Source organism: Lissotriton helveticus, chromosome 4_1, assembly GCF_964261635.1.
Source record: "Lissotriton helveticus chromosome 4_1, aLisHel1.1, whole genome shotgun sequence".
In the NCBI taxonomy this organism is placed as follows: domain Eukaryota; kingdom Metazoa; phylum Chordata; class Amphibia; order Caudata; family Salamandridae; genus Lissotriton; species Lissotriton helveticus.
Window position 1 is genome coordinate 714,784,398 of NC_136063.1, and position 27,180 is coordinate 714,811,577.

Sequence of the window (27,180 nt, forward strand, 5' to 3'; positions counted from 1 at the left end):
CTCTCGTTGCTGCTGCTCATATCGTTCGCTGTATGCAAAGTTCAAGATTCGCGATATACTTGTCAAATGTTTATAAACATTTTTTCATGACCGGTGCCTTCTATTCCTTTCTTTGAAGACACTACCTTTATCATCGGGCCAGAACGGAATGCGGGGCGTTTGTTGCGATTGTGTGTTTACACCTGATTGTCTCAGGCTCGAGGCTTGAGACTCTGTTTTCCGCTTTCCACCGCTTTCCGCCCCCTCGGGTTACTTCCCCGGCAGCTCGTGCAAGGGCCGGCAGCTGCAAGCCACAGCCATTCCCCACGGTGCCTCCGCTGCGCAGCAGAGCAGTGTGAGTCCTGCCCACCCCCCGCCCCACGCACTCACCGCCGCGGTTTTCACCGTCCGGTTCGGGCGTTTCTCCTTCGGCTGTCCGCTCCGTTAGACATCGGTGTGGCTCCAATGTGTTCAAGTAGAGGCGTCAGTCCCGTCTCTTCCAAAATACGATTCTTGCTTGGTACTGTTTGGGGACTGCTTCTCCTCCGTTGTGAGTGCCAGTGAAGTGCGTTCCAAGCTCTGCACAAAAATTACTTCAAATCTCCTGGTTCCCACCTTCTGTACAGAGTTCACAGCACCACAGCAGCAGTGAGTTTGAGTTATTTATTCTTTACAACACCATGTGCGTTAGCAACAGGACAGCCTACGCGTTTCAACTATACTTAGACCATAGAGTCCTATGTGTCTAGAACATTTATACTGTGCTCTGTGTAAGTACCCTCATCAGTTTCTATACATTTTAAAAAAAAACAACTAGACAACTAGACTACCAATCTTGAGCATATGTACAAGGCTCATTGTCAACGCCATTTTGCACTGGGTTTTCATTTCCAACATCCTTGTTATGTAGTGAAGTACTTTTAAATGATGTGTACGGAAGAGAAAAGAGCTGCAAAGTGCTAGTATGTGAAAAAGACAGTGTCATCCTTAGGTTTTCCATTATTCCTATTAAAGTACTCAGTATTCATTTCTGGAGTTCATACATATGTTGCAACCATCTATGCATTTTTACATTTTTACATTTATACATTTGAAGTTCATGTAAAGTACATGATTCTTATATCTGTCCGTATTACAAGTAAACAAAAAAAGTGTGATTAAATCATCCAATTAACTGGTCTACGGCAACTAAAGTCTATTTGCTGCAATTACACTAATCCCTAATTATTTTATAAGATAAACATTGTTGTTGTTACTCTTTCTAGTAAAGTACGGCTTTGGAACATTCTAGGAAAGTGCAAATATGCATAAAACAAAATGTGTGTTCAAAGATATATATATCATATGTCACATTTATACTGCAGTCCATGCCAAGACCAAAAAAAGTTCATTCAATTGTTTGTGAACTTGTAACTACCGAAATTCCTATAGAATGCAGGTTATTCAATGAGATGGAAAATAATGGCAAAGGATGACTAAAAGTAATAAAAAACTGAAGAAGAGAAAAGAGGGGAATGGTAGATGATAAAATTAACTAATTAAATAAAATTCCAATCTAAGTTTGCCGGAGTCTGTGTAACTAAGCAAGAACGGTCATAGAAAGATATTCACCAATCCAAAGATGTAGAATATAACACCAGTGCACTTCCAAGATAGTCACTTTGATCCATTCGCTATTATAGCGTTTCAAACACAGTCCATATCCTTGATCAGAAGCCAAATCCAACACAGATAGAAGATGTAGAAAATTCAAGCCTTTATTTTGCACATGCTATAATCCCCAGCCGACGCGCGTTTCGCCCGCTTCGGGCTTTCTCAAGGCTGTACAGCACACATGTAACAAAAAAGAGAAAATATGTATACTAAATCCCAATTCTTGTATAAAGATTTCTACACATATGAACTTTAATCATCGCTTGATCAACTTTTTACATGCACTTTCAATGGGTGTAATGACCATCTTAACCTTCACCATGTGAATAAATCAAGCATTTGAGAACCACCCCCCTAGTTTAAAGGGAATCGGTGTGCTCTATAAGTGATAGACCCACTCGGGATGAACGAGGAGGACTACACACAATCCAAACCATCCAACCATCTTTGTTGTCTAACCCTGTGTTTATCCGTCATGCATGATTTCCAAGTGTAAGTGAACAACATGTACGCAGCCGCGTACCAACACCTCCATATATTTCACACTTTTCCCAGTGTCGTAGCGAGAGAAATGGCTATCAGTCACAAAAATATCCAATATAGTCCAAAACCCATCTCCCCCATGCATGTGGCCAAAACATAACCACGACCGCTCATCTTTTATCGTACAAATCGATTCTTGTCTCTAGTTAGTGTTGTGGCAATGTTATAGTTGAATTCTTGTCCAGTAAATCTATAATTAAATTCACAAAATACAACATATTTGTCCCCATATCCTATGTTAAAAACTATTTCTAAAAAAACACTAAAAACCAGTTTTAGTGGTTTGAAAATACAGTTCACTTTGTCTTTGCTTCGATGCCAAATCCTACCTTAGCCTGAACAGTCCTTGTATTGTTGCAGGTTCCTATGTTCCTTCCAATTGCGTAGTTATCAAAATGATTATCCCATAAAAGCTTTTAACGTGGAGCCATGATACGTTCCACAACCTGTTGGTATGAATATCATGTCACTTTCAATGAGGTGCCCATTATACGTGTATTATTTAGCACTTGCATGTCCATTTACCCATTTACAGTCCTACCTATTATCCATTTCTGTTGTTTTTAAATGAGCTATATTGCCTTAGCACCCGTTACCAAAAACTCTATCCATAGTTAACCTTCGTCAGAATCTATAATATCCTTGTATGTCTAGACCGGCTTTTACTCCATATGTCCCCGTTATCAGCCAGTGTATCTTTAGTAAAGTCTATATGTAACTTGACCTATTATTAGAAGCCTTCCCGCAATTGGTCCCAAAGTTTAATTTCAACATAACAGTTACTGTCCAAGGCAAGGCAGTAACTTTAAACATGGTTTCCCTTTCTTCGACAGAGGGGACAGCATAAAGGCTGTCAAGGAGCACAATGCAGAGTTTATAGTGATAGTGCAGTCAGGGTAGCCATGGCCTACACGTAGTTCCACAATCCCGAAATATAAGAATCTTACCTCTCCAAAATAAATACTCCACGTTCGAACACCGTCCCTGCAACCTGGCGGCATCAACTCTCGTTAACACTCTGCGTTCGTTATATTGTGTTTTACCCGGCCCTTCCGACTGTTGCAATTTAGAGGTTCTATTTCCCCCTCTACTGCTCACTGGCACTACATCAATATCATGAAACCCTATTTTGTGGATTTCCGTGGGTTTCATGGTATTGATGTAGTGCCAGTGAGCAGTAGAGGGGGAAATAGAACCTCTAAATTGCGACAGAAGGAAAGCAAATGGATAATTTTATTGCGAGCTGTGGAAATGGGGATAAATGTAGACAAAGAACTTGTAGAATTCCTGTAGCCCATGGAAGAAAGAAAAAAGATATCCTGTCCCTTTTGCCACAAAATAAAGTCATGAATATCATAGGAACACTGTTCTCTTGAAAAGACTCTGTGAGAACAAGTCGAATAAGGGTAAATGCTAAGGACTCATCAATGCCAAGAGGTTTCAAGTTAGATGATGATCCAATAAAGAAAAATATGGTTTTATACTACGTTGATTACTTGGTTAAATAGAAGTGTAATGGGTTTATGCTGCAATGATTGCTTGGTTAAACAGAAGTGTAATGGGTTTATGCTGTAATGATTCCATGGCAAAATAGAGCGTAATTGATTTATGAGGCAGACAACATGTCTCGAAAAACAAAAGCACGTCATGGGTGCTTGAATGTGCATTCAACAAACATGGGATATGTGTATAATACCAATTATATACATGTGCTTGGTTAAACTGACCAATAAAAACACTATGAATCATGATAAATGTAAATATGCTAGTGGATTTAATGTTATAGAGATATGGATCACTATGCATAAATATACATCGCACTTGCATAGGACATGTTTACAATATGTATTTAAAAAAAAGTTTCTATAAAAGATGTTTTTAATAATGACCTTAAGTGATGGCACATATATGGGGTTGCGATGATCCCTGCGCACTCTCCAAATGCATCCATCCTAACAATTATATGGTTTGAGCTAAGTACAGTTATGATGCTATTCGTACCAATATTAAACACTGAAAGATGGCCGCCGTGGTGGACTGACATAGCAAGGAGTAACAGATGGCTTGTCCTTTGTCGATGTCGGCAGTCGGAAGGGCCGGGTAAAACACAATATAACGAACGCCGAGTGTTAATGAGAGTTGATGCCGCCAGGTTGCAGGGACGGTGTTCGAACGTGGAGTATTTATTTTGGAGAGGTAAGATTCTTAGATTTCAGGATTGTGAAACTACGTGTAGGCCATGGCTACCCTGACTGCACTATCACTATAAACTCTGCATTGTGCTCCTTGACAGCCTTTATGCTGTCCCCTCTGTCGAAGAAAGGGAAACCATGTTTAAAGTTAATGCCTTGCCTTGGACAGTAACTGTTATGTTGAATTTAAACTTTGGGACCAATTGCGGGAAGGCTTCTAATAATAGGTCAAGTTACATTTAGACTTTACTAAAGATACACTGGCTGATAACGGGGACATATGGAGTAAAAGCCGGTCTAGACATACAAGGATATTATAGATTCTGACGAAGGTTAAATATGGATAGAGTTTTTGGTAACGGGTGCTAAGGCAATATAGCTCATTTAAAAACAACAGAAATCGGTAATAGGTAGGACTGTAAATTGTTATATGCGGATTTGTAACGCGCTCCGATAGTCAAGAATGTCCTGGCGCGGGGACGAAACTGGATCAGAGTGGAAAAAGGAGTCTGCTATTCATGAACTTGAAAGAGGTGAGTTTTAAGCAGTTTTTTAAAATTGGTCAGATTGGGAGCGTGTCTAAGAGCGTCTGGCAGGGCGTTCCACATTTGAGCTCCCTTTACCGTTAGAGATTGTCCACCCATGAGGACTCTTCTGAATCTGGGGACGACCACCTGCTTTCTGGAGGTAGATCGCAACTGACGGGTCGGGAGGTAGAGAGTGAATCTTTTGGCTAGATAGGAAGGGCACGGTCCATTGAGGGCTTTATAGACGATGACCAAAGATTTAAAGCGCACTCTTTGTGCCACGGGAAGCCAATGAAGCTCCTTCAGCTGTTTGCGAACGCTGAGTCTCCTAGGGATGTTAAAAATGAGTCTCACCGTAGCATTCTGGACTACCTGTAACCTTCTGATCATATAGTCAGGAGCCCCTATATAAAGGGCGTTTGAGTAGTCCAGACGGGAGAGAACCAGAACTCTGGCTACCGTTTCTTTGGCCGTTTGAGGGAGGAGGGGAAAGAATTTGCGCAGAGTGGTCAGGGTTCCAAAACACATCCCCGCCAAGCGCGAGATCTGGTCGCGGAAACATAGGTCGGCTCCGAACCAGATACCCAGGTTCTTGGCTATCCCACTCTCTCCTGTAGGGCATGTTGATTCGCTGGGCCAAATAGACTCCTTAAAGTCAGTGGGGAATTGGCCGTAGAGCATCATTTCTGTTTTTTCCTCGTTGCATTTGAGGCATGATTTGGCTAGCCAGGCAAATACAGAGGATAGGCATTGGCGTACTCCAGAGGTGCACAAATTCTCTTTTTTCCAGGTGAAGAGAAGCTGGGTGTCGTCGGCATAGGCCATTATCTTAGCACCCCAGCTCTCAGCCAGCCGGATCAGAGGAGTTAAATAAATATTAAATAAAAGGGGACTTAAGGTCGACCCCTGGGGGACACCAGTCTCTACCTTTCTATTGGAGGAGTAATATGGAGGTAACCAAATCTGTTGGGAACGGTCAGATAGGAAAGACCTAATCCAATCTAAAACCGTGCCCGAGATGCCAATGTCCTCCAGCCTAGATAAAAGCTGGCGGTGGGGCACCGTGTCGAACGCGGCAGAGAGGTCCAAAAGAATAAGGGCCGCTCTGCCGCCTCCGTCAAGGCATTCCCTGATGGCCTCAGCCATTTCCACCAATGCAGTTTCTGTACTGAAAGAGGTGCGGAACCCTGAATGGGTAAATGGACATGCAAGTGCTAAATAATACACGTATAATGGGCACCTCATTGAAAGTGACATGATATTCATACCTACAGGTTGTGGAACGTATCATGGCTCCACGTTAAAAGCTTTTATGGGATAATCATTTCGATAACTACGCAATTGGAAGGAACATAGGAACCTGCAACAATACAAGGACTGTTCAGGCTAAGGTAGGATTTGGCATCGAAGCAAAGACAAAGTGAACTGTATTTTCAAACCACTAAAACTGTTTTTTTGTGTTTTTTTAGAAATAGTTTTTAACATAGGATATGGGGACAAATATGTTGTATTTTGTGAATTTAATTATAGATTTACTGGACAAGAATTCAACTATAACATTGCCACACCACTAACTAGAGACAAGAATCGATTTGTACGATAAAAGGTGAGCGGTCGTGGTTATGTTTTGGCCACATGCATGGGGGAGATGGGTTTTGGACTATATTGGATATTTTTGTGACTGATAGCCATTTCTCTCGCTATGACACTGGGAAAAGTGTGAAATATATGGAGGTGTTGGTACGCGGCTGCGTACAAGTTGTTCACTTACACTTGGAAATCATGCATGACGGATAAACACAGGGTTAGACAACAAGGATGGTTGGATGGTTTGGATTGTGTGTAGTCCTCCTCGTTCATCCCGAGTGGGTCTATCACTTATAGAGCACACCGATTCCCTTTAAACTAGGGGGGTGGTTCTCAAATGCTTGATTTATTCACATGGTGAAGGTTAAGATGGTCATTACACCCATTGAAAGTGCATGTAAAAAGTTGATCAAGCGATGATTAAAGTTCATATGTGTAGAAATCTTTATACAACAATTGGGATTTAGTATACATATTTTCTCTTTTTTGTTACATGTGTGCTGTACAGCCTTGAGAAAGCCTGAAGCGGGCGAAACCCGCGTCGGCTGTGGATTATAGCATGTGCAAAATAAAGGCTTGAATTTTTTACATCTTCTATCTGTGTTGGATTTGGCTTCTGATCAAGGATATGGACTGTGTTTGAAACGCTATAATAGCGAATGGATCAAAGTGACTATCTTGGAAGTGCACTGGTGTTATATTCTACATTGTGGTGACTTACTGCCCTGAGGGATGTTGAGGAAAAGTGGTCACTATTTGATGTTCTAGGTGGATGTGCATCCAACGCCTAAGTAGCACTCCACATTGTGTGTTATGTGTAAAATGGAACTATGATTTGACTGATGAAAACTAACATTGATGTGCGAATCAATATAGCAAATCCACCAATTCTTTGTATATAACCAATCCAAAGATAATCACAACTCCCTTACACAGCAATATTCCAGCACTCCACTTGACAATTTTCTCTCGAGTTTTATTCAGTTACAGTGACCGCATCTACGCGTTTCGGCAGCAGCACACTGCCTTGTTCACGATGCAGAGCGCCGTTTCATCACATTTAAAAATACTCTCAATAGATCACAAACAGTGACAAAGGACAACAATTCATTGGCACATTGTAGTTCGTCATTTCACAGGTTTTTTGGCGCCATATTGGAACATGTTCAAACCATAATATTAGATATACATTTTTAGCATTTTCGTAGCGCAAGTGCATAACAGGTAACCCTATCCAGGTTTGAGCAATATAGTTCATCACTTATTCAGAACATCCCAGCTAGTGGAACCCAAAAAAGATTTCATTTCCTTGTTTTTGCGAAAAAACTATTTGTAACATGTCTTTTAGCTGCCCACAATATATTTAGGATTCGTCTTAAAAATCCAAATGACAATACTTCTTTTCTTTAAAGTGCTAGTGCTAGTGCTCAACCTTACATTTTTTCTACACCCTTTTTTCTCTTTTTTACAGTACTCTGATAATTATTAAAATACATATACTTCTCTGTACATTATTACAATATAAAGTTCTTAGTGCTAATTATTCATTTGAATAATTTAAGGTGCTACATTAAAAGTGCTAAATACTAAAGTGCCAGTGTCCTTTGTTCTTTTCCTTAGGCTGTACACATTTTTTTTTTTAAATGGTTTTTCCGAATGTGCAAACTCGTTAACTCTTCTTAATGCAGGCAAGTAAATAAATCTTCATCTGTATTTAACCCATGTGGTTTTTTACTTTCGAACTCCAGTATAAAATATGTTTCCAGTATTCGGAGTTCCTTCTCCCTGTTACCCCCTCTCTTTTTTCTGGGGACTTCAGCTCTATAACAAATTTGAACAGTACAGGATTGCTTTGGTGATATTTTCGAAATGCCTGGCAACCGGGTAATTTCTATCTCTGTTGGCAATTGCTCTTTTATGTTGCAATATTCTCTTAGAGTTTGGTAAGGTGGTACTGCCTATATAGATCTTTTCACAGGGGCATTTTTAACATATAAACTACAAAGCTTGACCTACATGTATAGCTGAATATATTAAAAGTGCTAAATACTAAAGTGCCAGTGTCCTTTGTTCTTTTCCTTAGGCTGTACACATTTTTTTTTTTAAATGGTTTTTCCGAATGTGCAAACTCGTTAACTCTTCTTAATGCAGGCAAGTAAATAAATCTTCATCTGTATTTAACCCATGTGGTTTTTTACTTTCGAACTCCAGTATAAAATATGTTTCCAGTATTCGGAGTTCCTTCTCCCTGTTACCCCCTCTCTTTTTTCTGGGGACTTCAGCTCTATAACAAATTTGAACAGTACAGGATTGCTTTGGTGATATTTTCGAAATGCCTGGCAACCGGGTAATTTCTATCTCTGTTGGCAATTGCTCTTTTATGTTGCAATATTCTCTTAGAGTTTGGTAAGGTGGTACTGCCTATATAGATCTTTTCACAGGGGCATTTTTAACATATAAACTACAAAGCTTGACCTACATGTTAAAAAGCCCGTTATCTTAATGGTTTTATTGTAAGGTCTTTTAAAATGTGTAAGATTTATTCTCCGCTGACACGCTTTACATTCAAAACACTTTCTAAAACCCATTGTCGGTTGCAGCCAAGAGGAGTTGCTTACACTCTCTTTGAATATATATATATATATATATATATATATTCACCTGAAGCAAATTGATGAAGGCTAAACGCCGAAACGCATCTTGATGTGCTGAAGGTTTTTTAATAAATTCCTTTTTAAAAAACCACCCCCGTGAGTGCTGCAAATCTGTAACAGGCGGAGTCCTGGAGGATGTTTGGAGCTGAATATATATATATATATATATATATATATATAGATATATATAGATATATATATGTATCTATATATATCTCTATATATATATATATATATATATATATATATATATATATATATATATATATATATATATAGATATAGATACATATATATATAGATATAGATATAGATATTAGATATATATGTGTGTGTGTGTATATATAGTGAGCAAGGCGGGAGCTAACCGCCGAAATGCGTCTGAGCAGCAACTTGGAATAAATCTTACTTTGGAAAGAATTCACGGTGTCAGCGCCTTTCAAGTATGGAGAAGTGTGGACTGGTTTTGGATATATATATATATCTATATATATATATATATATATATATATATATATATATAGATATATATATAGATATATATATGTATATATATATATATATATATATCTATATATATATATATATATATATATATATATATATATATATATATAGATGCAAAAGAAAAAGCAGAGAGCTCTGGGTAGTTCTCAAGTTTAGGTGTAAAGCAGCTCCAATATTGAGCACTCTCAACACCATCCACTCTATGTTGGAGCTGCTTTGCACCTAAACTTGAGAACAACCCAGAGTTCCCTGCACAATTTGTTCATCACTCTATGCCTGAACAGAGGAATGGAGACGCACTCGACTGTCAGCCCAATCTTGATTTGGTTTCGGTCAGAACACAATGACAACACGTGCCTCCCCTATGGTCTCCTAACCTTATTCATGGGTTCAAATGGCAATGCATTACGTCTATTTAAGCGGATATCCAATATACCATTGGCCCCTCCCTCATATGGGCCAACCATTTGGAATCATATAGATGCAATCTGGTCTCAATAGTAAATCAAAAGTGGTAACACTCTTCCATGAGCAATCCAATTGTAAACAAATACTTTAATGTTTCAGGTAAGATTTCAAACCCCCAATGTGCCAGCATTGGTCGTGTTCCATTTTTCCCTGCTATATTCATGACAATTACTCACACAGCCACTCAGTTATGAATACATATACTAATACATATACTCAGTCACCTATACAGTGACTGAGACAACCACATACATTCCCATACAACCTCTCTCATTGTCATTTACTCACCTATACAACCACTCAAACACCCATTTGCTTATACATGCAACCACTCACACACCAACTCACTCACCCATACACCCACTTATACACCCATTAATGCACTGAGACAGCCACTCATGTACCCTGTCACTCACCCATACACTTATGCATCTTCTCAAATACCCATTCAGCTACTCAAACATCCTCTGATTCACGGATTACAACCACTGATACACCAGCTCAGTCAACTATACAGATACCCACACAGGCACTCACTTACTCATACATGCACAGTCAAATCCACTGGCTTACCTATACATAAGCTTACATACACACACTATCTCATACATATAGTCTCGAATAAACCCAGTCACCCTGCTATATACCACTTACACATCCACTCACTTACCCATGTAAGCACATCCACAGCGAGTTACTTTAGAGTATGTTCAACACTCAGCAGCATTTAGAAAACACTCACAATCACTGGATGATGTAATCAGTGATGTCATTTGAGATGTCAACAGTTATGTCATTTGAGATGTTATCAGTGATGTCACTTACCATGTAATGACTGATGTAATATGTGAAGTCATAAGCAGTGTATTGCAGAGATGTGAGTTATAGTTTGCTCAGGTAACTATAACTGCTGAATTTCTCTGGTTTTGTATGAATGAAATGTCAGCCTAACTATAACATCCTGTAACCTTTGTTTTTTTCAGGGAATTTCTAAGGTTTTTTAGATGCTAATTCTTTACTATAATGTCCCTGTAACCTATGGGTTTTTTAAGTGAATTTCAGCCACCCCCACATTCAAAACGTATAACTGCAAAATGGAATATAACCAACACACTACTATCTAAATGACTCTGTAATAGCACGTATAACTACCTTAATATCTCTATAACACAGTGTATATCTCTTTCAGTAGAATCTGTGATGGCATGCTTCGCTGTATCAGTACGTCTCTCATTCACTGTATAAGTATTTGAGTGCATCTGTGAAACTGTGCATCAGTCTATCAATGGTTCTGTAACAAACTGCATGACTGTCTAAGTGCATCTATGAGTGTGTGCATCAGTTTCTCAATGGGTCTGTGATTGGCTCAATGAGTCTGTCAGTCAATCTGTGAGTAGGTGCATGAGTGCCTTTGTGCATTTGTAAGTAAGTAAAGGACTGTCTGACTGGATCTGAGTGTCTAATTGGTTGTCTGAGTGGGTGAGTGAGTGGATGCATGAGTGGGTCGGTGATGAGTCTCTCAGTGGGTCAATGACTAGGAGCGTGAGTGTCTGAGTGGTTCTGTGAGTGGGTGCGTGGGTCTGTGAGTGAGACTGAGAATGTGTGTGTGACTCTCTGAGTGTATGAGTGACTGGGTGCATAATTCTCTGAGTGGGTCTGTGAGTGGGTGTTTGAGTGACTGTATGGATGTGTGATTGTCTGAGTGGATCTGTGAGTGGGTGTATGAGTGTCTCAATGGGTTTGTGAGTGAGAGCATAAGTCTTTGATTGGGTGAGTGAATGGGTGCATGCATGAGTGGGTCTGTGATTGGGCAGGTGTGTGTCTGGGTGGGTCTGTGAGTAGATGTGTGAGTCTTTGTGTGGGTGAGTGAGTGGGTATGTGTATAGTTGAGCTAGTCTTTGAGTGGGTGTGTGAGTCTCTGAGTATATGAGTGAGTGACTAAGTGCATAGGTCTCTGAGAGGGCCTGTGACTTAGTGTGTGAGAGACTGTGTGGGTGTGTGAGTTGGTGTATGAATGTCTGAGTGGATCTATGAGTGGGTGTATGAGTGTCATAGTAGGTCTGTCAGTGGGTGTGTGAGTGTCTCAGTGGGTCTATGAGTATACACGTGAATGTGTGAGTGGGTCTGTAAATGGCTGTGTGAATTTTTGAGTGGGTCAGTACATGGGTGCGTGACTCTCTGAAGAGTGGGTGTCTGAATTTACAGGTGGGTCTGTAAGTCAGCATAAGAGTCTCTAAGTGGCCATGAGACTGCGCATGAGTGTATGAGTAGGTCTCTAAGTGGGTGTGTGAGTCTCTGAGTGGGTCTGTACATGGGTGCATCACTCTCCGAGTAAGTCTGTAAGTGGGTGCAGGAGTACATGAATGGGTATGTGAGTGGGTGCATGAGCATCTGAGTGGGTATGTGACTTAATGTATATGAGTGTGAGTGTGAGTGGGTATGTGAATGTGTGTATAACTGTCTGAGTGAGTTTGTGAGTGAATACATGATTTTGTGACAGTGACAGGCAAGTGTGTACAAATATATAATATTTTAATATTTCCACCAATGTTCACGAAGACGTCGCAATGTCCCCGCGATGGTACATGGGGGCCATGCTGGCAATTGTGGCGCCATTACAAATATCACGCGGGATTAAAGAAAATGAATGTTGACACATATCTTGTGTTACTAACACTCCCATTTCTCAAACATGCGGTCAGAGTACACCCACTAACCCTGGGCGTAGTTTGCATAGTAGCGCTACGTGTAGCTACATGAAGTGAACTACGCACGCTACGCATAGCTACACGAACTGCTTAGTGCGGTTGGGAAAATGCAGTGCCGGATGCTTGTCTGCACTGTGCAATCATTGCAAACGGCATCTTACACAGTGCAAGCGGGCGTTTTCTGCCGCTCGAGTAGATTTGTACTCGAGCTGCAGCTTTCTCAACGCAGACTGGTAGTTTCTCATCGCGAACAGTCGTAAGCATATGCGACCACTCGCAATGAGAAACCTGACCACCTCGCGTTGAGAATCTCGCCGGGAGGTTTATTTTCCTGGCTCGCGATCGGCAACTTGATGTTGCTGATCGCGAACTAGGAAAAACTCTCACCGGAATGTTGATCTTTCTCGCTTGCATTGAGGGCGTTGAGCACACTCCGCTAGCATAGCGTAGTCCTATGTCCAGGATTAGCGCCCACCCTGACCCCTTATCTTAGCTATTATATGCATTTTCAGCCCCAGGAATCGTTCCCGATGGCGGCTGCCAATTTCTGTACATGTTCTGTCCAGCCAATTACACAATTCCCGTTGGTGTACTTTCGCGATTTCGCTTAAACATGTCACAATTTAACCCTTATCACCGCAAAACCGCCTCAACTTTCTATTCAGGTTGCATCCAGCCAATCAGAGCACACCTCTGGCATGTGGTTTTGCGATTTACCTAAAACACATCGCAATTTCACTGCAGTCACCATGAAACCACCACAAAATATCCGTTGCTAGAGATATCACTATATTGTTTGGTTTTAATTTCACAAAAACTACTAAACGGATTTGCACCAAATAACAAAAAGCACAATCTGCGTAACAACATCCACCTTTCTGCCATTATTGAATGTAATTCCATTCAGCAATTTGAGCTGTAGGTTTGACAACGCATTCCTATGGGAATTAACATTACATACCCACCCTTATTTCGTACCCCTATTTCTCAGGCTCCTCTGCACGTATCGCCCCAAACTTTCCATAATACACAGAACCTACTTTGACACTTCTTTTTGGAAAATGTCATGAAGATTGGTCAAACGACGCCAAAGTTACTGTCAAAAATGATTTTCCTATGGAAACTAGGGCCCTCATTACGATGACGGACGCATCCATTCAGAATGAGGACCGCCCAGCTTCAAGGCGGAGGTTCTACACTCAGAATTATGATGCAACCGCCACCACAGCGCTCGCAATGCCTATTCATTGACAGCGGCGGGTACTGCGGTCTGCAGCACCTGCAGCAGTACAAAAAAATGACATGTTTTATATCCCTGCACTATGTAGCAGGCACCACGTGGTACCTGCCACATGGTGATGGGATATGTAGCTGGCTTGTCTGAAGCCCAAGGGGGAAGGGGGGCCTGCTATGATCCCCCAAGTATGTTACTGCCTGCCTGGCCATGGCGAGTTAACCGCCGCTGAAAGAGAGGTGGAAAGGGATATCATTATCTCTACGGCAGTGCCTGGCTGGCACCGCCACCATTCTGTGGATTGCGGGCGGTCCAACGGGCATTCCGACTGTCTGACCATAGCGGTTGGTCATTCCAACCACCACCGATCCAACTGCCATCATAATGTGGCAGCCAGATCGGCCCTTACGAATGGCAGGGGGATCTTCACCAGTGGTATGGCGGTGCACAGACAGAATATTGAGTTTTAAATGTTGACATACACAAATATCGAGTTGGAAATATCGTGATGCAGAAATATAGACAGCAAAAATATTGTGGTCAAGAATTTCGACTTGGAGGTAAGAAATATCATTTTTTTTAAATATCGAAGACATTAATATTGTTTGCAAAAATATAGTTGTTTAAAATATCAATGTTTTAATTAGTGTTATGTATTTCAGTATGTATTTTAAAAGTATGTGAACAATTTTCTTGTATGAGTATTGCTTTTGTTTTTTTAATATAAGTGTTACATTTTTAGTAGTTATCAATATTAGTAAAATTTTATTTTGCAATTTTTAGTTCTGTAGCAGGTTGTGCTTTATTGATTAGGATTTATTTCATTTAGATTTTATAGTTTAAATTGTGGGCATTCATTATTAATTCATTATTAAATGGTTGTTAATTACTATTAATTAATTAATTGGTAATTATGGTAATTGTGACAATTATTAAGGAGCGGGTTGTGGGTTTATAGGGGAATGGGGTCAGAAGAAATTTAATTATAATAAGTTTATTCATATTTTTTTGTATTCATATTTATTTAATTTAGATTTTATAGTGTTAATTGTGGGAAATAATTTATTATTAAGTATTTATTAATTGGTTGCTTATTATTAATTAATTAATTGGTAAATATGTTAGTTGTGTAATTTTTGTAGGAGTGGGTTGTGGGTTTATAGGGGAATAGGGTGGGAAGTAATTTAATTATAACAAATGTATTCATATTTAATTTATATTTTATAGTGTTAATTGTGGGAATTAATTAACTATTAATTATGTGATAATTGCTTGTTAATTATTAATAATGAATTAATTGGTAATTTATTATGTTAATTGTGTTATTTCTTGGGGACCTGTGTGGTGGGGTTTATAGTGGAATAGGGTGGGTAGTAATTTATTTGTAATGAATTAATAATTATTTGTTTATTAATGCTCATTAATTAATTCAAATTTAAATATGGGAATTGTGCAATTAATTTTAGATGTTAGTTGTGAGGTTTATAGTGGTAAAGGGTGGGAAGTAATATCTTTTTGATTAATTAATACGTTGTTGTTAATTGATATTCATTTATTAATGTTAAATTAGTTATGGAAATGATGTAATGAGTTTTAGGTGTGGGTTATGGTGTTTATTGGGATAGAGTGTGGAAAGTTATTTATCTTTAATTAAGGGTGGGCGTCCGATTCGGCTACGCCCACGGAGTAGGCGTAGTGTTGCCTTCTACGCATTTTGTGTAGACAGCGTAGCCGGCAACACTACGCCCACTCCGTGAGCGTAGCCGAGTCGGCCGCCACCCGCCTCCCTCCCGCCCTCCCCTACATACTTTATTTAAGCAATTACACGGATTAAAACAATTTTAAAGCACTTACCTTGTCCGGGGCTCGTCCGGGTCTCCCTCTTTGAATAGCGTCCTTTTCCTGGATACCAATGCGCATGCGCGGGCGGCCGCGCATGCGCATTTCTCGGGAGAAATGCGCATGCGCGGCCGCCCGCGCATGCGCATTGGTATCCAGGAAAAGGACGCTATTCAAAGAGGGAGACCCGGACGAGCCCCGGACAAGGTAAGTGCTTTAAAATTGTTTTAATCCGTGTAATTGCTTAAAGTATGTAGGGGAGGGCGGGAGGGAGGTGCGTAGTGGGGCTACGCGGAGTGCGGGAGTGGGCGTAGCTTCTCGCCCTCTCCGTGTAGCTCCGCGGAGCCCCACTACGCCCCACTACGCCCAGGGTTATCTTTAATTAATGAATAATTAGTTGATCATTAATATTAATTCATCAATTCATAAATATTTATGGTAATTGTTTATTTTTATTTTGTGTGTGGGTTTCGGTTTTATAGGAATAACGTTTGGGGTAAATTAATTTTTATCTGTTTTAATTTGTTTTTTAATTAATTACATTCCTTTACTTGATAATTAATATGTTAATTATGGAGGTACATTTTCTTTTTTTAATTTAGATGTGTGGTGTTATAGGGTAGGAAATGGAAAAGATTAATTAATGTTTTTGATTATAAACAATTTTGTATTAAAAATAGTTATTCGTTTGTAAATTATTTTTAAATAAAAAAATATATATTTCTAGGTATTTGTTATATCTTTTTAACGTTATAATACATTTTTATCTTTTGTAAATTTTTGATATTTATAAATATTTTCTTTTTTGTTTTTTAAAATCTCCTGTGTTGTAGTTGATGAGAATATTATGGGAATATACATTTTTACCCCTCCACTATCTAACACTTTCCCTACTCTTGCACTCACTGGAGTGGGAATAGTAATTTTTACCCCTCCGCTATCCAACACTTTCTCTATTGTTGCAGTAATTGAAGTGGGAATAGTAATTTTTACCCCTTCACTGTCTAACACTTTCTCTACTGTTGCACTCACTGGAGTGGGAATAGTATTTTTTATCCCTTCGCTATCCAACATTATCCCTACTGTTGCACTTACTGGAGAGGGAATAGTAATTTTTACCCCTCCGCTATCCAACACTTACCCTCCTGTTGCACTCAATGGAGTGCAACATTTAAGTATTAAACATTTTAATGTTTTAATTTATAATCCAATTGGTTTCTTAATTAGATTTTATTTTATAGGTGTATGTATATATATATATATATTTATTTGTACATTTTTATATATTTTTTACATTTTAAAATAAATTAAAATTAATAGTTTATTATTTGTTTTAAACTAAATATATATATTACATTTTATATATTATGTAGCAGATTGCAGCTTCTCCCGGGAAATCCGCCCTTACTCTGGTGGCACGCAGGGGCCAGTGGAGTCACAGCCAGCAAATTGTATTTTCGCGAAGATGAAATAACAGCGCGCTCTCAGTTGAAGATTTACGATCCGCAGGTCTTTATTCCAATGTTGTTACGCGTTTCGAGAGACAAAACTCTCTAGCTCACAAACTGGGCGCTTGCGACAGGGTGCACTACATAGTCGCCATGAGTCTACATAGAAAGAGGACTGTACACATTATTCATGGTCGCTATCTTAGACTATGTCTTTGAAGCATTAACATCATGCATTACTTTACGTATTCAATTCATACAATAAGTAAAGTGCATAGTTCAAAAACACTTCATACATGTCATAATGTAGACAATATATGTGATTGCTTGAATACCATCCTAGTATTTATTCATTAAGTTCATGCAAACTTTCGTTTTCTTATATGGACCAGATGGGTCCAAATGTGCCTATCTATCGTGGGCATGCAGGTTTGCGCTTGCGGTGTGTGACAATAGAAGCGCTAAGCTTAATGTCAAGCTGCTACCTTATGAATGCGCTGAGTTATAGTTGTGACCTCTTTACTTAGATTTGCAACATGAGCCCCTCACCAAACCCGAAATTAAGGCATACTTTGTCGGTGTGACTGCGTTATACATGTGACGCCAAGTGGCATAATACATAGTATTGTTATGCAGTCCTAGGTTACCCGCGATAGCTAACAGCCTGTATCCTCAATACTCGCGCCCTGTGGCACGGATGGATGGATATATTACTTACCTATATCCTCAATACTAGCGCCAAGTGGCAATGACTATACTGGTGTCTAATAGCGTGACGACTAGTTCCCAACAGGCCTCTCCGGTTGAGTACATGGCAGACTATGCAAAATAACAAAAGTAATGTGAAATGACGTGAAAAGGTGAAGAAAGTGATAAAGGTGAAAAAGTCTCTTATCTATTTCTTCCTTGGTGCTCTTCCAAGTGGTGTTGAACAAAAGGTTAGGTGGCCCGTGATTGTACTTGTAATACAGAAGTTGGGCCCCTTCCTTCCCTCCTGTCGAGAAAGAGAAAAGAGAATGTGATTAAAATTAGAGTACATAGTGCCCTTTTTACAGGATTTAAAATATGTGCTATACATTTTCGATTTAACATTTACATAGACATGGGAAAGAAGCACAGAGTATGGATCAGTATGTATGAATCACACTTCAATAAGATGTGTTACCAACTCCTCATCCTGGCTATGTCCTTTCGGTTGCTTTGTTTCGAGGTCTAGAATCCATTTGGATTCCTTCCTCCTGAGAGCTAGTTCTCGGTTACCTCCTCTATGACCCACATGTACCTGTTCTATCGCAAAATATCTCAACAAACTGCAATTGGAGAGGTGAAATTCTGCGAAATGGCGTGCCACAGGATATTGGGGGTCCTTATTGGTGATGGCTCCAAGGTGTTCTATGACTCTCTTTTTTTGCCATTAGGGTTGTGCTCCCAACGTACCTCTTGTCACAGGGGCATTCCAAAATGTAGATGACATACGTAAGGAACTGGGTTAATTCTTTTTTCTGTTTCCTGTAGAGGATGCTAAATTCTTTTACCATCCGGCTGTTCCTGCATGCTTTGCAGTGGCCGCATGGATAGAACCCTTTCAGGTTGTGTCGGCTACGGTCACTGTGTTCAGTTATGTAACTTTGCATGAGTATGTCTCTGAGGCTTCTACTCTTGCGATTAGTAATTCTGGGTCTATCGCTGAGTTGGGAAACCACAATTGAGTCCCTTTTAGGTATCTTTCAGTTGTCATTTAATATCTTACGGATTTTGGATGATTCCCTGTGGTATGTGAGCACTATTCTGGAGCTGGATGACTCATTTGTATCTTCATTTGTTTTTTCGTCTGATGTGTTTTCTCTTGTTATAGTTTCCATTTTGGACATTGCTTTATTGAGAACCCATTCTGGATATCCCCTTTCTCTGAATCTTTGTATCATGGTTTTCGCTTCTTTTTGATATCCACTGGTGTCGCTGCAATTCCTTCTTGCTCTAAGCAGCTCACCATAAGGAATGCTCCATTTGAGCGTATCCGGGTGGCTGCTGACAGCATGAAGGATGCTGTTGCCTGCTGTCGCCTTCCTGGAGAGTTTGGTCTGTAAGGAGTTAGCAGAAGCTGTTACCTTCACATCCAGACATTTTATTTCGTCTCTACTCATGTTGTATGTTAACTCTATGTTATAGTCGTTTTGATTTAACACTTTCACAAACTCTTTGACCTCTTGTTCAGTGCCTTGCCATATTATAAAGAGGTCGTCTATATAGCGTAGCCATTTCCCCACTTTTGTGAAGTGGGCATTGTACTTGGGATCATTTTGTATTTCTTCCTCCGACAGACCCAGGAACAGGTTTGCGAAGCTTGGCGCGAAGCTTGGCGCGAAGCTTGTCCCCATACAAGTACGTGTTGTTTGTTTGTATAGGTCACCATTGAACATAAATATGTTATTCTGGAGGCATATGTCCATCATAACTGTTAATATTTTTGTGTGTTCAAGATACATTATGTTTTTTTTCTGCTCAATAATGGTGTAAAGGGAGCACACATCTAGTGTTAAAAACATATACCCTTCTTTCCATACTATGCTTTCAATTTTGCTTAAGAAGTCTTTAGTGTCTTTCACATAGAATGGGAGTCGCATTAAATATTCCTGCAAAAAATGATCAACATATTTAGATACGTTTTCAAAAACACTCCCGATAGATGATACGATAGGCCTTCCAGGTGGAGCTTGTGGGTTCTTGTGTACCTTTGGGATGAGGTGTATTATGGGCAGTTTGGGATAGTCTTTCTTGAGGAAAAGATATTCCTCCCATGTGATTATTCCTTGTTTTTGCCATTCAGATAGGGTGCTCCAAGTGTTCACAATACTTCCATTATATGTCTTGGTGTTGCTTTTACAGTAGAACGTCTCATTGTTCAATTGCCTCATGGCTTCTTTAATATACATCTCTCTGTCCTGTATTACTACTTTCCCCCCTTTGTCAGCAGGACAAATTATTATATTCTTATCCCTGGCAAGGGACGATATGATGTTCTTTTGTTTCAAGGTGAGATTGAATCCCTTCTGCTTAGCTTTGGATTGCTGGTGTTTGCATTCAAGTAGTACGTTCGTAACTACCTCTTGGAATGTATCCAAGTTGTCATGCGGTAGAACCGGGTAAAACACTGATTTCGGTCTGAATCTAGTGTCTGCAGCTCTATCTTTGGTTACGTCCCAAGTTTCCATGTCATGGTTGCTGCCTGTGATCTCAACTATTTCATCATTACTCCCAACATTTTGCATTGTTTGTAAAATATTTGTATCCCCTACTGTGAGTGTAGGCTGGCTTGGGGTTACGCTCATGACAATATCCTGACCTCTGTTGTTGTTTTTCAGTGTGTGTCATTTTGTGAGTTTGAGTTTTCTGATAAATTTGAACATGTCAATATGAGTTTCAGAGTAGTTAAAAATTTCTGTAGGGAAAAAGGATAGGCCAAGGCACAGGGTTTTCTTTTCACATCTGGTTCCCATTGGCTCCGTTTCTTTTTCTCTTCTTGCCTCTTTGTTTCCGTCTTTTCCTTCATTGTTTGCCGCGTCCTTCCCTCTTTCTCTGTCTCTTCCTCTTCCTCGATTCCCTCTCCCCCTCTGAGGGGGTACTGGTGAGGGTGAGACTCTTCCCGATTGCTGCCATCTCTACAGGGCTCGGAACTTGTCTAAAAAAGTGGCACGCTTCGTGATGACCTCTACTTCACATGATGTGCTTGTCCTTTTTACAGAGGTGTCAGTGTCTGAATTGCTTGCGACTCTGGGTGGTGTACTGGTCACCTGTGTGATGTGTTCTTGTTGCAGTGTCTGATCTGGCATTTGGATGTTGTACATGTGATCATCTTTCCTACTGTAGGTCAGTATGCGGCTGTTTCTGAGTTTAATATCCTCTTCATGTTGCAATAGTCTGGTTTTAAGGTCATCCTTAAATTTCTTTATTGTGGTTTGGTCGCTATGGGCTTTGAGTTCCTTCTCAATTTCTGTTATTTCCTTCATTGTTGTGTCCCTGTCATCCCACGCATATTTGACTAAAATGCACAGCATGGTTCAGGAGCTGTTGGCGGAGTTTTCGGACCACTCTTCCAACATCCATGGATTTGGCGATTCATAAGAAGGAGTTGTATATATCCATAGTCCCCGCGGTACCATATTTTTATCCACGCAGTCTTGGAGGGAGTTGGCCTTCCACCACTTTGATGTTTATGATTTTTTTAGTTTTTCGTATTTCCTGAGTTTCCCCATGAGCGTGGTGTCTGTATCTTGCCTTGTTATGACAGGTTGCCCTTTACCGGGGGCTCGCGCCAGTAGGGTTTGTGCTGCCATCCTGCCCTGTGCATCCTCGTCCATGATGCTATGTAAACGTTTCTCGAACAGAAATAGGCAATCTCTTCATAAAAAAACTGCAATGTTTTATGGAAGAGATATGTGCCTATAGGGTATTGGCTAGAGGTGGGCGCCAAATCCCGTTCCGCTCGTGGAAATTGCGATAATTTGACATTTTTCCATCCCGCGGAGAGTGCGAAAATGCCAGTGCTTTGTCCATGTCCTGATAATTCTGCCTTTGGATTTTCAGCTGGAAAGATCACTCTTTTTGTCTGCTGCATCATTGCCATTGGATTTGAGGATTTTTGAATTAGATATTTTACAAGTAAGTGGTTGTTGTGTCTGTTTGATTGGGGCATTGCAGTTGTTGCAACTACAATTTAATTTTGGTAACTATCATTCAAATTTTTTTTATTCGTTGTGGGTAGTAGTAGTCAGTAGGCCCAGAGCTAATCATGGGTAGGTGCATGATGAAGCAACTGTTCCTTTGGTGTTTTTTTAAAGTATTTCATTTTCAAGCATCATTTAGGGCATGGATGGCATTCGATTGAGTTGGGAAATGTGTTTTTTAGGGGTGGGCTTTCTGTTGTTGGGCCTGGCCATGTGGCTGGTGGCCATTTAGAAGCCTAGGCCGGCAAGCTTGTCTGACCTTGTCTGCCAACAGGCCTTCTTTCATCCAGTAGACTCAGAGCAGATAGCCACAGCTGCATTAAACAAGTCTTTCTGTGTGATCTGTTGAATTTAGACATCATTTAGGGCATGGATAGTATTGGATTGATTTGGGAAATGTGTTTTTTTTGTGGTGGGCTTTCTGTTGTGGGACCTGGCCATGTGGCTGGTGGCCATTTTGAAGCCTAGGCCTGCAAGCTTGTCTGGCCTTGTCTGCCAACAGGCGTGCTTTCATCCTGTAGGCTCAGAGCAGGTAGCCACACCTGCATTACACAAGTGTTTCTGTGTGGTCTGTTGAATTTAGACTTTATTTAGGGCATGGATGGCATTGGATTGAGTTGGGATATGTGTTTTTTTTGGGGTGGGCTTTCTGTTGTTGGGCCTGGCCATGTGGCTGGTGGCCATTTTGAAGCCTAGGCCTGGAAGCTTGCTTGGCCTTGTCTGCCAACAGGCCTGCTTTCATCTGGTAGGCTCAGAGCAGGTAGCCACAGCTGCATTAAACAACTGTTTCTGTGTGGTCTGTTGAATTTAGACATCATTTAGGGCATGGATGGCATTGAATTGAGTTGGGAAATGTGTTTTTTGGCGGTGGGCTTTCTGATGTTGGGTGTCTTAAAGACATGCCTTTGTTGTGTGTGTCTGGTGTGTGTTGGTGTGCAATGCATGCACCCTGCAGACCTTTTTTGGGCCTGTGGATTTTTGCATTTTTTTGCATTAAAAAGGCAGAGCAGTGTGCTTTAGCACGCATCTTTTGCCTGGCTTTTATAGGCCTTTTGTTAGTTCATGGTGTTTACCAGGCCTCCTGCTTGTTGCTTGTGATTTGTGAGTGTCCATGTGGCTGGTGGCCTTTTTTGTGGTGGGAGTTATTAGTGTCCTGCTTTTGCCATATAGGGCTGCATAGTTTTTCTATTGGCTTACTGCTTCCATCCACCCATCCCCTTTGCCAGCAGCAGCTCCATGAATGATGTGATGCTCAAATAATTTAATGCCAAATAGGATCCATCCAACTTCCATTACATTTGTATTTTGGTGGTTCTTATTCTCTTTCCTATCCTTCCTGAGAGTGTAGTGTGTATACAGTAGTATAGCATAGCCTTTGTTGACAAAGTCTCAGAAATGGCTAGACTATATCTTCTTTTGTTTGTTTGTTTGTACTAGTACAGTAGTAACTGAACCACAACAACAAATGCAACATTTCACTGATGTTCTTCTCCTGGCTTATTTGCTTTTAGGTGCACAAAAAGCCAGAGGAGGAGGTGTCATCATCATCACCCGTTGTACTGCCAGCCAGACAGAAGTCATGCTGCGCATCACGTCCACGTTTGACCACAACGTGTGCACCTACATCCTGCCTGACATCTGAAGATGGCCCCAAAGAAAGGTACCAGGTCCAGTACCAAGAAAGTTGCCGGTGAGAAGAAGAAACACAAAAAGGAAGTGCCACTAACCACGACTGGTGTGCTGGCCAATGTTTTTTTTGGGACCCAAAAAATTACGCCTGCAGCAGCGTTGTCTGGGAACTAAGCTGGGAGCAGCACCTCCACACCAGCAGTCCAACCCCACCAACCTAGGCCCAAGCCCTTGAGTGTTGCAGAGGTAGCCAGTCTACTAACGAGCAGCGATATTGAAATGTCATTATCGCAAAGTAGTACACAATCAACGCAGGCGGAAACTCAACAGATAAGTGTGCAGCAGCAGCCGCAACAACAACAGCAGCCGCAAGAACAGCCGCAAGAACAGCCGCAGCCGCAAGAACAGCCCACAATAGTAGTTGTCGCTCCTGAAGTAGGGGCATTTCAGGAAATAGAGTTTCCTGCAGACAAAGTGGAGCAAACCACTGTTTCGGAAGATCTATTGTCTTCCAGACCACCAGCAAGGAAAAGGAGGCTTAGTCTATCATCTTCTTCTTCAAGCCCCGCTTCTGATGATTGTGATGCCACTTGGCAGCCACCAGCTCAGTCTGAGAGTGATGCACACCACAAGACAATGCTTCTGAAAAGGAATGTTCCAGAAAAATTTAGAGTTATGGAGGTAGATGTACAAGAGGGGGATGATGTTGATGAAGACGAGCCAGTCATCACGCACATAACTCCTGCGCCAAAGTGGATGGAGACCAACATTTTCACCCTATCCAGAAAGGCTGCTACTGAGCGGGATGTAGCATGGATACTACCAACACAGGTTACACCACCACTACCTCCAGCTGCCATATTTTTAAAGGCCCGGAAGGGACCTACATCCAGCTCAACCATCTCAGTAGGTAGTGGTAGTAAAAGTCACAGTGTAGCTGCACAGAGTCACATTCCAAGCACACCCTCCAGTTCATCTGGTATTGAAAGTGGCAAATCCAGCAGTGCCAGAAAGTTCTCCTCCCCAGTTTGGGACTTCTTTTCTGTTAGCACCAAGGAGGAGAACGTTGCTAAATGCTCAATTTGTCGACAAGGTGTTCGGCGGGGTAAGCTTGGTACAAACTATGGTGCCTGAGGCCAAGCAAGTCATCTCAGAATACACCACACTATTGTGTGGGAGATTCACCTACTTCACTTAAAACAAAGTAAAAAAACTCAACCCATTGAAGTTGGGCATGAAGAATCAGGGGACGATATTATTGCGGTGGAAGGTGAAGAAGAGGGAGGCATTTCTAGCCCTGTCCCCAGTAGTGTAGTGGTATAGCCCACATCCTCCTCAGCAACATCTGAGTGACACCGCAGTAACAGCCATACTCAGAGTCAGGCTGAGACACCAAGGTGACTGAGTACTGCAATGAGACAAACTGTGTCGTTGAGCCTAAGTGGGTTAATGAAAATAACAGCACCACAAAGGAAAGTAATCCAGCCTATCATTGAGAGCATGCTTAGGTTGGAGGGGCAGTTCCAACGCAACCACCCAATGGCACGGTTGTACAATGCAAAGCTGGCTAAAATGTTAGCACTGGACCTTCTCTTTTTTTCATTTGTGGAAGGGGTGGGTTTCCTTGAATTTGTGTCAGCCATCTGCCCTTAATGGAAGATTCCCAGCTGGTCCCATTTCGCAAGAATTGCTGTTCCGGCACTACATCATGATGTGCTGGAATTGGTTGGACAAGCTTTGCAACATAGTGCTGTTCACAATATCCACCTGACAACAGACATGTGGACCAGTTGCTAAGCCGCAGATTACATGTGCATCACTGCACACTGGGTCTCTTTTGTGGGGGTTAGAGATAAGCTATCTGAAGGAGGTGCTGTTGACACAGCTGATATTTTTAAAGCTACTCGGAAACATGCAACTATAGCCATGTTTGCCATGGAGAAATCTCATACTACTATAAACATTTTGGAAGAGTTTCACAGCAAGGTTTTTGAATGGCTGCGCCCAAGAGGGCTTAGTATTGGTTTTGTTGCCACAGATAATGGCAGTAATGTACTCAAGGCCATGGAGCTTGGTTCCTATTTCAGGGTTCTGTGTTTGGCGCACTGCATAAACATTATAGTTCAAGACTTTCTGAAAAAAGAACCCATAGTCAGCAACTTACTGACCACCTGCCAAAGAATATGCACTCATAAAGCTCCGAAGCAGCTGAGGATCATTCAACGTTGCTATAACATGCCAGTCAAAGCATTCATCCAGGAGGTGGCAACACGTTGGAACTCAACGTATTACATACTTGATCGTCTGTTTGAGCAGCACAGGCCACTCAATGAATATGTCATGCAAAGACTGTATGCTACTGTGAAAGGCTTGACCCTTCAGATGGACCAATGGTGCCTAGTTAAATGCCTGACTGACATGCTTCGTCCTTTTGAGGTCTTCACACGTGAAGTCAGCAAGGAGGACTGTACAATGGGCCAAGCTGTGCCATTATTGCAAATGCTAGAGCATCAGCTGAAGAAGGTGTCTGAATCATACAAAGGTGTAGAGGAAAAAAGGAAAGTCTATGACTTGGTGGAGAGCTTAGCCCGTCGCTTAGCAGAAAATACAAGGGTGCAAAACAAGATTTTGTCACTAGAACATTACATTTCTGCCACAATTCTAGATCCACGGGCAAAATTGGCACTGAAGACATTAATTCATTTTTCAGATATGGATGTTGCCCGCTACAAAACTTGGATCGCTGAGGCAGCGAGTAAGTTGGAAAATGAATGGCTGCTAATTAAAAGCCCACTAGATCAACCCACAAGAAGTACTGCAGCAGGGCATCCAGCATCAAGTGCAACTTTGGAGGCTGAAGGCAGTGCGTTTGGCTCCGAACACACAATATCACTATCGACAACAGCAACAATTATTGGATCATTAGGCCCAGTAGAATCGTTACACAATTGGTATTTAAAGTTAGGCATCGGTATTAAGCACAGTGCTGATGCACCGAGATAAGAGCCCGAAAAAAGATAGCAGGAGCACCCATGAACATTGAGCGGATGGTCCAGGCCTATCTGGTGGACCCAATAGAGGTGTACATTGATCAAAACCCATTGCAGTATTGGTATAGTAAAAGGGCCAAATTGCCACAACTCAGCATGCTGGCGATAAGCTATCTGGCTTGCCCTGTCACAAGTGTCTCTTCCGAACGTGTTTTCAGTGCTGCTGGTTCCATTGTAACAGTGAGAAGGACCAGTCTCTCGCCCAAAACGTGGAGAGTTTAACAATGATCAAAATTAATCAGCACTTCATACCACCGAATTACACAATACATAAATAAATAAAATAAAAAGTCCACATTTGTAAAGCGCACAATCACCCGTAAGGGTCTCTAGGCGCTGGGGGCCGTCGGGAAGATTAAGCGAGCTATTGCCCAGAGTCATATGGTGCTGGGCTAACCTGCCGCCGGAGCCGGGGATCGAACCGTGGTCCCCAGAATC